The sequence below is a fragment of the Hyposmocoma kahamanoa genome, unplaced genomic scaffold, assembly GCF_003589595.1.
Source record: "Hyposmocoma kahamanoa isolate Upper Pololo Valley unplaced genomic scaffold, ASM358959v1 224, whole genome shotgun sequence".
Taxonomy (NCBI): Eukaryota; Metazoa; Arthropoda; class Insecta; order Lepidoptera; family Cosmopterigidae; genus Hyposmocoma; species Hyposmocoma kahamanoa.
Window position 1 is genome coordinate 12,416,357 of NW_020653743.1, and position 13,149 is coordinate 12,429,505.

Here is a 13,149-nt window from a genome sequence, read left to right on the forward strand (position 1 = left end):
TGTCCCAGAAACGATCTAACGCCCACAAGCACCAACCATTTCTTTCTATACCTAATACACTATACCTAGCTAAAATTCATAGCGAAATAAGTATAAGAACTAGCTTCGAAAAAACTATTCAGACTCATATACTTAACGTCACAACTCTATTTTCAGGAAAATAAATTCTTTAACAGTCGATACAGAGTTTGAATTTGGAATCTAGGAAGGAGCGGTTACGTCGTTTTAAATTGAAATTAGAACACGGCAGTGCAGGCCAATGCACGATGCATACAACTAAGTAGTGATGGGAGGAAAAACGTTTAATTTTGTATTTCTGTTATTTTGTTACCCGTTATTTTCAACATAACAGTTTTTTTTAGGTATTTACTAAAACGTCTGCTCAATTAATTAGCTTATACATCATGAACCATTTCGTAAGACCTACGTAAAATTGTCATATTTACTGCAGATAGAGAATTGAAATATATTTCTTGTAATCATTTTTGTATAAGTAGTGCTTTAGATTGATGTAAATATTGAAATAATGTAAACATATGTAAAGTATTAAATGAATATAAAACTTTGAACGACTCCATTTTAAAAACGTCTAATTAAAAAAAATACCTCCATCGTTGTTAAAAGGTTTACTAATGTTTGCAAATATGAAAAATTTAAAAAACTCATTGACTTTGAAAAGAACTACTACTATGAAAACAATACAAATGTAACTAAAACAAATTACGCTACATAAAAAGCTCTCATAGCGTTGCGGCTTACAATAACGTTAAAAATAACGCCGAGCGCACGCGCATCGCCTGCAGGCGCTCAATATAGGCTAAAACATATTATTATATGCAAGACGTTTCTTGTACTACGCGAAAACTAGGGTTGCTACATTGTTGCACAACTCTAGCCGGTAATTAATGGTACTTTCTTATTTTCTTCGTTATTTAATGGTCTTTTAGATTTAAGATTTTAGATACTGATTGCGTGTGTTAATACATTTTGTATTATATTTAGATTGGATGTTAAATATTTTACTAAAACAATAGATGTTGTTTTAAGAATTAGATGTTTCATAACAGGTAATATTTACTTAGTAGGAGGTGTTGCATGCCTTGTAGAAGTTAGCAAAATGAGATGCAAATTATGGTAAAGTTTGCCATCAAATTTATTGAATAGAAAAATATTATATTTAATGTAAAAGATAAATTATAAAATTTTATAATCTTTTATTAAAAATCCGTAGAATTTTCTTTTAAATAACACTTCAGGTTTCCATAGCCGAGGTAACGGTTTCCGACAGTTCTTAATTAAGAAATTGGACTTGGAGCAATAAATTCATACCCATTATTATTACCACAATAAAACCTAAACTTACGCCTAGGCAATATCTAAGTCTAGACTAGCAGCCCTACGCCCCGCAGGCAAATATGAACGAATGTAAGTTGACTTAGAATAAGTGTGTTCTGCAATCGAGAGTCGGCCAGTGTTAGATCATAATGTGTTGAAACGGCTAGCGCGCGGCACGAACGGACGAACAATGAAAATCCGTGCTTTTAAATACTAAAATTAAAAATGTATACTTAAGTAAAGAATAAAAATTCGGAAGATTAGAACGCGCGCTTTCGCATCTCTAAAAAAAGCGCGCAAAGATCTTTTTTCAAATCTTAATAATCCGCGCAGTGTTCGGCGGCAAATATGTGACAGTTTACTTTTTAATCTCGAAATAGATTGTGACTTTTCATCAAACATCCTATAAAAATAATAAAATAAATTTTTAATCTCCGATAAATTCGTTTTACTGCCGTGAAATAGTAAAAAATGTAAATTAAATGTCTAATATTCGATGTCGTTGTAGCATGAAATTGAAAAAATGTAATATGCGACGTATTAAGGTTGAAAATAAAAAGTGTTGGATGTTGCCTTGCGATAATGATTTTGGCGCGCAAATCTTGACTAGACTGTGTGACGCTTATTGAAAAAGAAAACTGAGTTTGTTATGTAAGTTCTTTTTTTAAAATGATAAAGTGAAATGCAAGGACATTTTGAATTTTTTATGTGGTGATTTGGATTTTATAAAAGGTAAGTAAGTTCTTTTAAATTTTTTCTAGCGAAATGTTGATTTAATTCTTTTTCATTTCGATTTTTTAAAAGTTTCTAATTAAGAATTTGATTAATCGTTTACATAAAATTGTTTAAGTAATAAATTTTTACTTTTTTTATTATGATTTAACTCTGTTAGCACAGGCGGGGTAATTAAATAAATTTCATGTGATGTAAAATTAATAGCACGGCTTGCTATAAAAAGGTTTTATAACTACATTGATTTAAAGTAAGTAGATAACTAATTAATTAACTTATTATTAAAGTTAATTGAGGTTACGTAGATTTTTTTGGACTAAGTAAACTACAATATTTTAATTTATAACTACAACACTTGTCTTTATCGACTAATTTATAATTCTCCACCTACAGGAATATTTGTCGCATTTTAAACAATTTAGGTTCTAACGTAGGTTATCGTAACGTAGTTTTAATTTCTTCTTTTAAAAGAAATTAAATAAAAAGCATTTGCATATTACTTTTATTCAAAAAAGTCGAGTAATACTTATTTATTATTAGTGACGTTGTAATTAAAGGTGCTGTGGTTGTTTAATTATTCGGTATATTTACAGTACTTGAATAAACAAATGCAGGGAAATTATATTATTACATTAAAAAGATCTCGTTATATTAGATTTTTATATAAGAATAATAACTAGGCACACAACCACATATTTTCCTGTCCTACAAGTACCAGGGCAACGAGCCTAATTTCGGACTCGGGGTACAATATTTTAGTAGCCGTAGAACTCCTTGTGAAAGAGTTCGTACTGTGTAGTACTGCTACTACTTACCTATTTCTGCCGCCAAGCAGTAATGTCAGCAGTACTGTGTTCCGGTTTTGAAGGGTAAGGGTGCTGGTGAAATTACAGGCACATGAGACTTATCAACTTATGTCTCAGGGTGACGGGCGCAGTGGTAGTACCCCTCAGATCTTTGCAATTTAAAGCTCTAGTAAGTAAGTATTATAGACAGGCGTGTGGCTTACCAACAGGCTCACGACTTGTTGCTCCCGTCACTTGATAATATTAAAAAAAACATTCAGGGATCTAGTAAGTTTTCACCCCTTACCATTCAAACCGGAACGCGATCACTTTACTGCTTGGCGGCAGAAATGTGTCAGTACTTCCCTGATTTACCTTTGCGATTTAAAGCTCTGAGTGGCACTGCTATTGTTATGGACAGGCGTTTAGCTTACCATCAGGTGCACGACTTGTTCGTCCCGTCACTTGATATTATAAAAAAAGGACTCAAAACAATCGGTTGCAATTTAGAAAAATACGTCTTTGGAACTGGTCTCACAGGCATTCGAACCCTGCATCGCCTATAATCCGATAGAACTTAATTTGTTAGGAAACTAACATAATAAATTGCCAACAGTTACCTTGTCTCTGACTAGGCAATTCCCTATAACTACCAGAGCAAAGAAATTCACTCCGGGGCAGTACCCGGAACGCTGAAACCAGAATCAATTTAACTAAGGCAGTTTCTCAAATTGGTCCTGCCGGGAATTGAACCCGAGATCTCCTCATCCAGCGTACACAGAGCAAACCGTTAAAGTAGTTTAATGTAAATAACATAGTTCCGGTATGGCATTAGGTTTTGTCAGGTAGACATAAATATAAATCAGCAGCAGGTTTTGTCACATAAAAAAATTATATTGCAATTCGCTAAATTGAGTCATTTGTATCTAACTATAACAATGAAAAATGAACACACTGAATCTTAGCTGGTTCAAATGTTTCTATAACGCTGGCAGCATTATGAATGGCCAACGAAATTCGTTGCACCAAATTAGATCCAGAGCGTGTACCACAGCGTCTATCTCTAAAACGATGACCTTATTCCCAAATGAATTCTATGGTCTTCGCACTCCAAGACCACGCAGTCTACACTGCAATTGACATAAAATCGTACATTAATCCCAAGGCACTGTATTTGACACGTTTCATTTTGCCGCATACTCCGCAGCCGACCCGGCGATGCAGTGCGGATCATATACACATAAGTTGACAAGACCCATGTGCCTGTAATTTCACCAGCACCCTTACACTTCAAAACTGGATCGCAGTAATGCTCACATTACCGCTTGGCGGCAGAAATAGGTGCGGTGGCAGTACTTTCCTGGACGAACGCTTCCACAAGGAGCTTTTCTCTTACTCTACTGACCTAACGATGTGCTAACATAGCTACTGAACGCAGCGTCCCTGCCTTTGCCATGGAACCAGTATAAGACCGTCAGGCCACTTGCCATCTGTACAGTACAACCCCGTAGGCTCCAAGACACAAGCCACGTTAGCCAACACACAATAAGCTATTATGCTAGTGCTAAATGTGACATATATGAAAAAGCCGCGGTAGTCTAATTGTTTGACCTACCGCCTCTCAAGCAGAGGCCGTGGGTTTGAATCGCACCTCTGAGTTTTTCAGAATTTATGTACGAAATTTGATTTGAAATTTATGATGAGCTTTTCGGTGAAGGCAGACATCGGGGTGAAACCTGCACGTCAAAGAAGGTTCCCAGGTCTTAGAGAATGTGTGAAGTTCCCCGCGTTGTCTATGGCCTAAAACCCTCGCCTGAGAGGAGACCCGTGCCCAGAAGTGGGACGTATAAAATGGGTTGATGATGAAATGTGACAAATCTATTTCATATGAAAAACGGTATTTCGTTTCATTTCGCGGGTTTGTTTTAAATTTACTTCGTCAATATTATTGAAAATCACGACGTTTTACTATCGTAATATTAATTTTTTTTATATTTATTTAGTCATTTTCCCAAAATTTCATTTTTCGTGTTGCGACTCTTTACAATGACTGTGCGATAGTAATGCATAGAATCGATTGTTAATAACGAAATTTGTTCTTATGTTTTTCTTTTTCAATTTTTTTTTTCTGATATTGCTTTTACCATGTTGATTGCGTGCGTTATTATTATTATTATTACTTACTTTTTTACACCTTGCAGTTGAATTCTTATAGGACTTGAATAAACATATTGCTGTCGTCGAAAAAAAGTTTTCTCAGAATTTACAAATTCAAATTTTTGACAAGGACACCATGAAAATGACGTTTATAATAGTATACCAGTTTCAAAATAGCATAACAGCTTTTAATCATAGAAACATTTTAAACTTTACATTTAGTGCTTAAAATGCAAAATGGCTCGAATTACGTGTCCCGGAGTGTATAATCATAAAAAAAAACGATTATTTAAAACAAAATTTAAAGACACTTAAGAAATACAATAAATCAAAAATATATTTAAGTGAAAAAGATTGTAAATGCCATTGAAAACTTGTAACTGATATTATTTGTGTAAAAAGCCCCGCCCTTCCATATTACATTTTTTATGTCAGAGTGCATTTGTATAAAATTAAGTTGCATTAAGCAAAAACGTGCATAATAAAAACAAATCGATACGACACATAACAATCGATACATTATCACGATAGATTGGAATTAACAAAGTGTATTTATGTATAATTCGAGAAAGTAATACACATATAGTAGATATTACCTCGCTCTGTTATTTCAAAATTATTGCATTATAATTGCAATTACTGTACTATGGTAATGTATTTAGAAGAAAAGTTTTGTAATTGTATATAAAAATGTATCTATTATACCATTGACTTACAATTATATGGACGTCGGGTCCGCGCTAAAAAGTGTCCGCACTTGTAAGGCGCTAAAATCGTATACAGAGCGCGACACTCCGCTTTAGTCTTCATTTGTTCTACGGGCAGCGCGATACTGCGATGACATAACAATTTAAATTTCGAATAGGTTGACTTGGGACATTTTTTTCGTGGTTTTTGTATTAGACCCGTCGTCCATTTATTTGTAAGTCAATGTATTATACTTTAAATTTTTAATTATTCAGAGGGAGGTATTACATACTCTATCTGTATTATTTAAACTATAGATAAAAAAGTACTAGACGTAAGGGTTATTTTTAAGTTTTAATACAGTCTTCTATTCTGTTCTTTTGGTAATAAGTAATAATCTTATTTAAACAAAGTTTGATCTTATTTTGGACTTTAACCAATCATAATATGATGACATTCAGCAGACACAATCTACTCCGTTAAATGATATAGTTTCAAAATTACTCGGAGTATATCGCATATCAAATGAAATATAGTTGTAACTAAAAAATGGTGAATTTGAGATAACACGATTTGAAAGTTCGAAAAATTCATGAACGGAACATATATTTTTTTTATTAGACCAAGTGACGAACGAACAAGTCGCTCACCTGGTGGTAAGCAATACGCCTGTCCGTAACAGTTACTGTACCATTCAATTCTTTAAATCACAGAGGTCTGAGGGGCACTGCCTCTGCGCCCGACATCCTGAGACATAAGTTGACAAGTCCCATGTGCAATTTCACCAGCATCCTTGCTCTTCGTAACCGGATTGCTCACATTACTGCTGACTGCTCTACCGCTACTAAAATCTATATTTTCGTTTATAAATGGATAATCATATATTATGTATAAATAAAAATAACCCTATTATTCGCAATATGATCCATTCAGCAATTTTTTTGAACTTTCAAATCGTTAATTAAATATTTATTGAATTGATATTCAATTATTTTTTGTGAAATTACTCCACTAGTTTGTTATAATTATTAATACAAAGATCGAACACTCAGAAAAAATTCCTTCGATCCGGTCGGATTCGACAGTTCGAATCCGACCGGATCGAAGGATTTTATGATCTTTGTATTAATAATTATAACAAACTAGTGGAGTAATTTCACAAAAAATAATTGAATATCAATTCAATAAATATTTAATTAACACAGTGAATAGCGACATCTCTCGCCAGGACTGGTAGCTGTAAAGGTACTAACTGGGTGATAAATCTGTCATAGATTTCTCATAGATGGCGCTACGACTAAAAAGTCGTTGAAAGATCAAGTACAAAGACACGACGCAAGCACATAGAGAAATTCGTGAGATCCGTTGTTTCGTTCCGTGGCTTAGTTGGTATAGCGTCTGGCACGGTACGCAAGAAGACGTCGGTTCGAATCCGACCGGATCGAAGGAATTTTTTCTGAGTGTTTTTTTTGAGTGTTCGATCTTTGTATTAATAATTATAACAAACTATCAAATCGTGTTTTCTCAATTCCACCATTTTGAATTATGACAGTATTGCTTCTATGTGCTCGTACCTAACTCGTAAATTTCAACCAGACATACCTATTTTTGTGCAAATTTTCGAAACAAGTAAACTTTTTTTATAGATCTTGAAAATCCACGAACCATGGATAAATTTCGAATTTAGTTATTTTCAAAAGTTTTTATTTCAATAAAGAACAAGTTTTTTACTATAGCAAACAATTGGACAGACGAGTATATCGTCCACAATTAGTTTTTTTTTTCAATTCAACTTTTTATTCACACACTGGAAAAAAGTACAGTTTCGCACTATTCTTCGCTTGTCAAATAGCAAAGCTCATACAACACCATACATAAAACAAGTTAACAATTCCTAGGTCATAAATTGTATGTATTTAAGATAATACATTTTTCATGTCATCGTTAAATTTTTCCATTTATTTTCTCATTCAAATGCAAAAACTCAAGGAAAACAACCGACTATTATGATTTTTTATTATTCACTCTATTAGTATGCACTGTTTTTTTCCACCATTTGCAATTTTTAAATTGAACATGGTTTTTTTCATTATTTCGAGATTTTTCTTTACGGCCTTAATACTTGGGAAAATGTGTTCACCAATACATTAAGGAGAAATGGTAACGTGGTTGCATAAGACTTTCAATGTGTGAAATAGACGCAGGAAATTCATTGCAAGATATTTAAACATTTGTCTGTTAGAAATAAAATATACTCTCTTATATCTATAGTTCTTAGGTTTTCGCGATTGTTACACATAGGAAATGAAACTATTTTTCCGGATTTAAATCGCGTATACTTGTTGTTTCAAACATGTCCCATGGTCACGGTTGACTGAGGTGGTATAGTCATCAACCAGTTATTATATGTCTAATATTAATGTAAACCATCCTATTTTTCACCCTTACCCTTTAAAACCGAATGCTCAGCTTACTGCTTGGCGGCAGAATTAGGTAAGGTGGCAGTATTTGGCGACTTGACGAACTCTTTCGCAAGGAGTTATACTGGTGAAGTATATATGATGGCGGTTTGATTAGTCCGTGCCTTTGAGAAAAAAGAAGCATTTAAAAAAAAAAAATGGTTTATTTTGTATGTATCTTCTTTTAAATTTATACACATTGACCAAGGCTGTCCCAACTTCTTCAATTATATAAAAAAAAATTGAAGAAAAGCGGTTACAGATGTTCGTCATTTGATGCATACCGGTAAAAAATCACATAAAAAGTCAATTAGGGCAAATCTTATGAATACGGAGTGTGTGGCAATAGTTATCGCATCATAATTTTGATGTTCTGATTGCAGATGAGAAATGGAATAAAATCTGTGTTTTTCCATCTTCAAAAATATACCAATCTCACCTAACCTTTTATTTCTATAGTTTTTTATTTATTTTCGCGCTAATTTTAAAAAAGGAATAAAAAGTAATTGTGAAAAAAGTTTTTATTTAACCTTAAATTACGTGTCAAACAGCCCTTGTATTTACTAGTAAGGAGGTAAGGAGTATTTAGGTTACATATACAAATATATACGAAGGTATCGTATATTGTTATTTATTATTTGATAATAGTAAAATGTTAGTTCTTATTTAAACGTTTCAAAGTTTACCGTTGGCACAGTACATCTCCCGCACTCATTATCTCCTGCAAATTTGTAATATTATTATAAATAAAAATAAAAAATACTTTTTTTAATTTTTGTTATCAATAATTGTGAAATTTCATAAAAAATAATGGAATGTCATGGTTGTAAAACACCGTGACATTCAATAAAAACCTAAAAAAATATTATAACGTAAAAATTTGTGTAACCAAAGCCTATTTTAGATATCTCTATACAATGATATTATACTTGTAAACAAACCACAAACTGTATCCAAACTCACGAGAGAAATAAATGTAGATCATACATTTATTACTCCCGGAAATCGAACCCGGGAGCTCTGCATGGCAGACCAACACGGTGACCGTTCACGGAGGCAGGTAAATGAAAAGTAGACGTGTCTCTATAAGGTTTTGGTAAATTGAAAATATTTTATTAAAATTATTCATTTTTGTAATTATAGTGAAAAACAGTAGGGTGTGTGTATATTAAACACTGGTTGATTTTACCATCTCACTAATAATGTAATTAATTTTTATTTATACGTTTCAAATTTTACCGTTGGCACACTACTTTTCCCGCTCTCGTTAGCTTTTCTCTACCCTTAAGGTTGTCTGGAAGAGATCGCTCTTAGCGATAAGGCCGCCTTTGTTTACATTAGTTCTGAGTTGTTTATGTACTTATCGAGTTCTTAGGTTTTCGCGATTGTTACACATAGGAAATGAAACTATTTTTCCGGATTTAAATCGCGTATATTTGTTTTTCAAACAAAACGACGTTTCGAGCCCTTTACATGTCCCATGGCCATGACCGTGACAGTCAACCGTGACCATGGGACCTGTAAAGGGCCCGAAACGTCGGTTTGTTTGAAAAAACAAATATACGCGATTTAAATCCGGAAAAATAGTTTCATTTCCTATGTTTATGTAGTGTTTTTGTTATTGTGTGTGAGCGATAAAGTGTTTATCTATCTATCTTACTGTATATACATATGTATGTACGTATAATAAACTCATAGTCTCCTGATGCATTTATTTCGGAATACGGGTGAGAAAATTTCAATATAAAGAGAATTTCAAATAACAAAAAGTTTAATTCAAAAATTTCCGAATAGACTTTTCCGTCGATAAACGTAGTGAATATGAAAATTTTGAAAAACTCTATGAAAATTTTTTTGTCGAGGGAAGTTTCGGTACTGTTATCATCAGTTTTTATTACCAATAAAAAAAACGGTATGCGGAGGTTCGATTTTTCTTAGTGTTCGATCACCAAGATTAATAATAATAAACAAACTAACGTAGTAATTTCACAAAAATAATTGAGTATCATGATAGTAAAACATAAACACAATACGTCAAAACGTGTTTATTGTGTTTCACTTCACCCTAATGCGCATTTTACAAAATAATTAATTAAGTAGTATTATTATTCATTTCACACATACATATTTAACAGCTTTTGCAAAGGGTTGCAAAGCCAGAAAGTTATTTATTTAACGATTTACATATCTACATATGTGATGAAAATGATATGTATTGATATGTCATATTTATAAATAAAACACCACTATTGTCATATATAATATTGTTTTACCAAAATTTGTTGTTTGCTTTGGAAAAACCTTACAAATGTAGATATTTTTAACCGATTTTCATGATTCTTTTTTTGTTGGAAAGAGAGTACCTCCATAGTGGTCCCATTTAATTTTGAAGAAAATCATCCACCTCTAAGGGTGGCTGATCACGCATGAACATTCATTTTTATAAATAGCGCCTAAATTTTATTATAAGGAGCAATTATTTTAACGGTTGATTTTGCTATTCTCCAATTCAAGGCGGTTTTTCTCAATATACTTCGTCGTAGTGAGAACCGATTTTTATTATCTCCTGTGTCAAGTCCCGTATAGTGGCGAACTAGGGGATGAATCCGGAATTGCGCACTTTCCGGTAACCGATTTCAATAAAACTTGGTAATTATGTACTTATGAGGTCGGTTTTTTTTAGTACTCTGTATTGAGATAATTTTACATTAGAGTGTACATACACCTCGCAGTTATCCATCTATACAGTTCTATTGCAAGGCATATGCTTTAAAGGACGAGCTTGATGGATTAGAATGAATATTTAAAAAAAAAATATTAAAATGCACATCGAAAAAACCTGACCAATATTTTTTCCTTGTACTTTGAGAATATTATTGAGTAATTTTATTCTGAATAAACGCTATTTAAAGGCAATACGTTGTTTTGTGTGCGTATGGTGCATAATGTTAGGCTAGGTATTGTTTCCATACTTACACGAGAAAGACTAAAAGAAGTAGATTGTATTAAGTAATAAAAATAAATAACACAAGTGCAATTACAGTCACAGAAACCACCACCAAAAATATACCTAATACGTGTTTTGCCTCTGCGAGGCATCCTCAGGGGTTTTTGATTGTACGACTCTCGGCCGAAGAATGAGCTTGCTCAGAACGGTTGGTCATATTTATACCAGTGTTACCATTATTGAAATTTGAAAACAAATTAATTTATGTCCACTGTCACTAAAGTAGACACCAAAAAGACACAAATAGTCAAGAATAAAAATAACAAGGATTTTTCCTTTATCGCGGAAGTGCATGTAGACAAAGCACGAAGTGGAGACAATATAGACGAGCCGCTTCTCGAACGAATAATTAAAAATGCAGGTGAAATTGTATCGCGATCCGGTGACATATTACATGACTACCCTACACTTTATCCAAGCGCAAAATAATGAAAGACAGTTTAGACATATTAACTAAAAATAACGGATAACTCACGTATTTAAGTCGAATTTTTGCTCGACATGTTTCGAACCAATTCGTGGTCCTTAATCATGAGTTATCGCGGCGGTGACTCGACGGAAACTGCGCGTCAAAGCCCTGGCAGCCCGATCACTCATTACGCGGGCGCAGGCGGCGTCGGCGAGAATCTACCCTCGTTTGCTTCATTTTTATTAAAGTCATATGCAGGATTTCACAATACACTAACAATGTCACTTTCTAAAGTCTCGTCTACACTAACCACTGCCGTAGTACCTAACACTGTTTTCCAGCTGGGGGTACCGACCATCCACTATCACGATTGAAATTCGAATGACGACCAACCTCGATAGCTTCAGGTACTTTCCGCGGAATGAAATGCTTTTCTCTCGCCAGTCTGGATACTTTATCAAAACGAAATAGTGCGTCGAATCCGAATCCAATGAGTGTTCCTTCACTGCAGAGCCCCGATTGTCCCGGTTCTTAATACTACGTATGTGTTCCGTTAGTCGTGTGGATATGTTACGGCCGGTCTCTCCTATGTAACTGTGGCCACAGGAACAGGGAATCTTATATACACCGGGAACATTCAATGGCTCCTTATCCTTCGGTGAACGCACCAACTGTCTAAGTTGCATGTGAGGGCGGAAAATTGTCTTGATGCTATATCTTCGGCGTAACAAGTGTCGGATTTTATCCGTTTTTATGACTGTTTAGACATTTATGAACAGCGATATTCCCCGCTAATGGCAGGGTCGGCTGATCTCAAGCAATCAAGTTCAAGACACGTGCTGTATCGAGTAGTATTCTTTTCTGCATTTGTGCTAGTAGCCACACGCTACAGAAATCTAATTATTATTATTAGAGGTGGCGTAGTTAGGGTGTGTGTAACCCTCCATCACGCAATTAGTAATTGGTCTACAAAGATAGAACACAAAATTCCTTCAATGCAGCTGAAATCGAACCAGAGTCTTCAGCATACCGTGTTGGGAGAGCATCATCTCCTCTCAGTTGAGGGTTTAGTTAACCGATGTAATGCATATTGCTAAACTGAATATACTTAAAAAGTATTTTACAATGTCGTCGGACAATGGGACCAGGCTCTGTTGAACAGGCTGCAACGAAATTTGCATACATTTCAATATACCAGCCTCTCGAGTCACGTTACTTAGAAAAATCCGCCTGCCTGGAAATGAGCCTAGATTTCTAGATAAAAATAATCCGGTTAGAAACACTTCCGCGAGCTTTGGCTTTTAAATTAAATGTTCGGTTGAGATTTTCGAAATTAGTCTTTATGGAACTAGTTTTAGAATCTGGGTTACTTAAGAATTAGTACTACATTGTATTTTAATATGACATACTAAATTAGCTCATGTATGTGCCACCGTTGGGCACGGGTTTCGTGTAAAGAGAAACTTTAGTGAGTTCACACATTTTTTGGGAACGGGAATGCTTTCAGTATTTTTTTTATAATATCAAGTTACGAAAAGAAAAAGTCATGTACCTGTTGTTAAGTGACACGCCTGTCCA

General features: G+C 34.1%; 1 protein-coding gene across 1 annotated transcript in view; it reads left to right on the forward strand.

Moving 5' to 3' along the window:
• The first annotated feature begins 1,911 nt into the window (after positions 1-1,911).
• LOC113228147 (zinc finger protein 628-like) overlaps positions 1,912-13,149 on the forward strand; it is a 170,146-nt gene continuing 158,908 nt past the window's right edge. The window contains exon 1 of the mRNA XM_026461338.1: positions 1,912-2,067. The gene's annotated coding sequence lies outside the window, so the exon portion shown is untranslated. The remainder of the gene's footprint in view (positions 2,068-13,149) is intronic.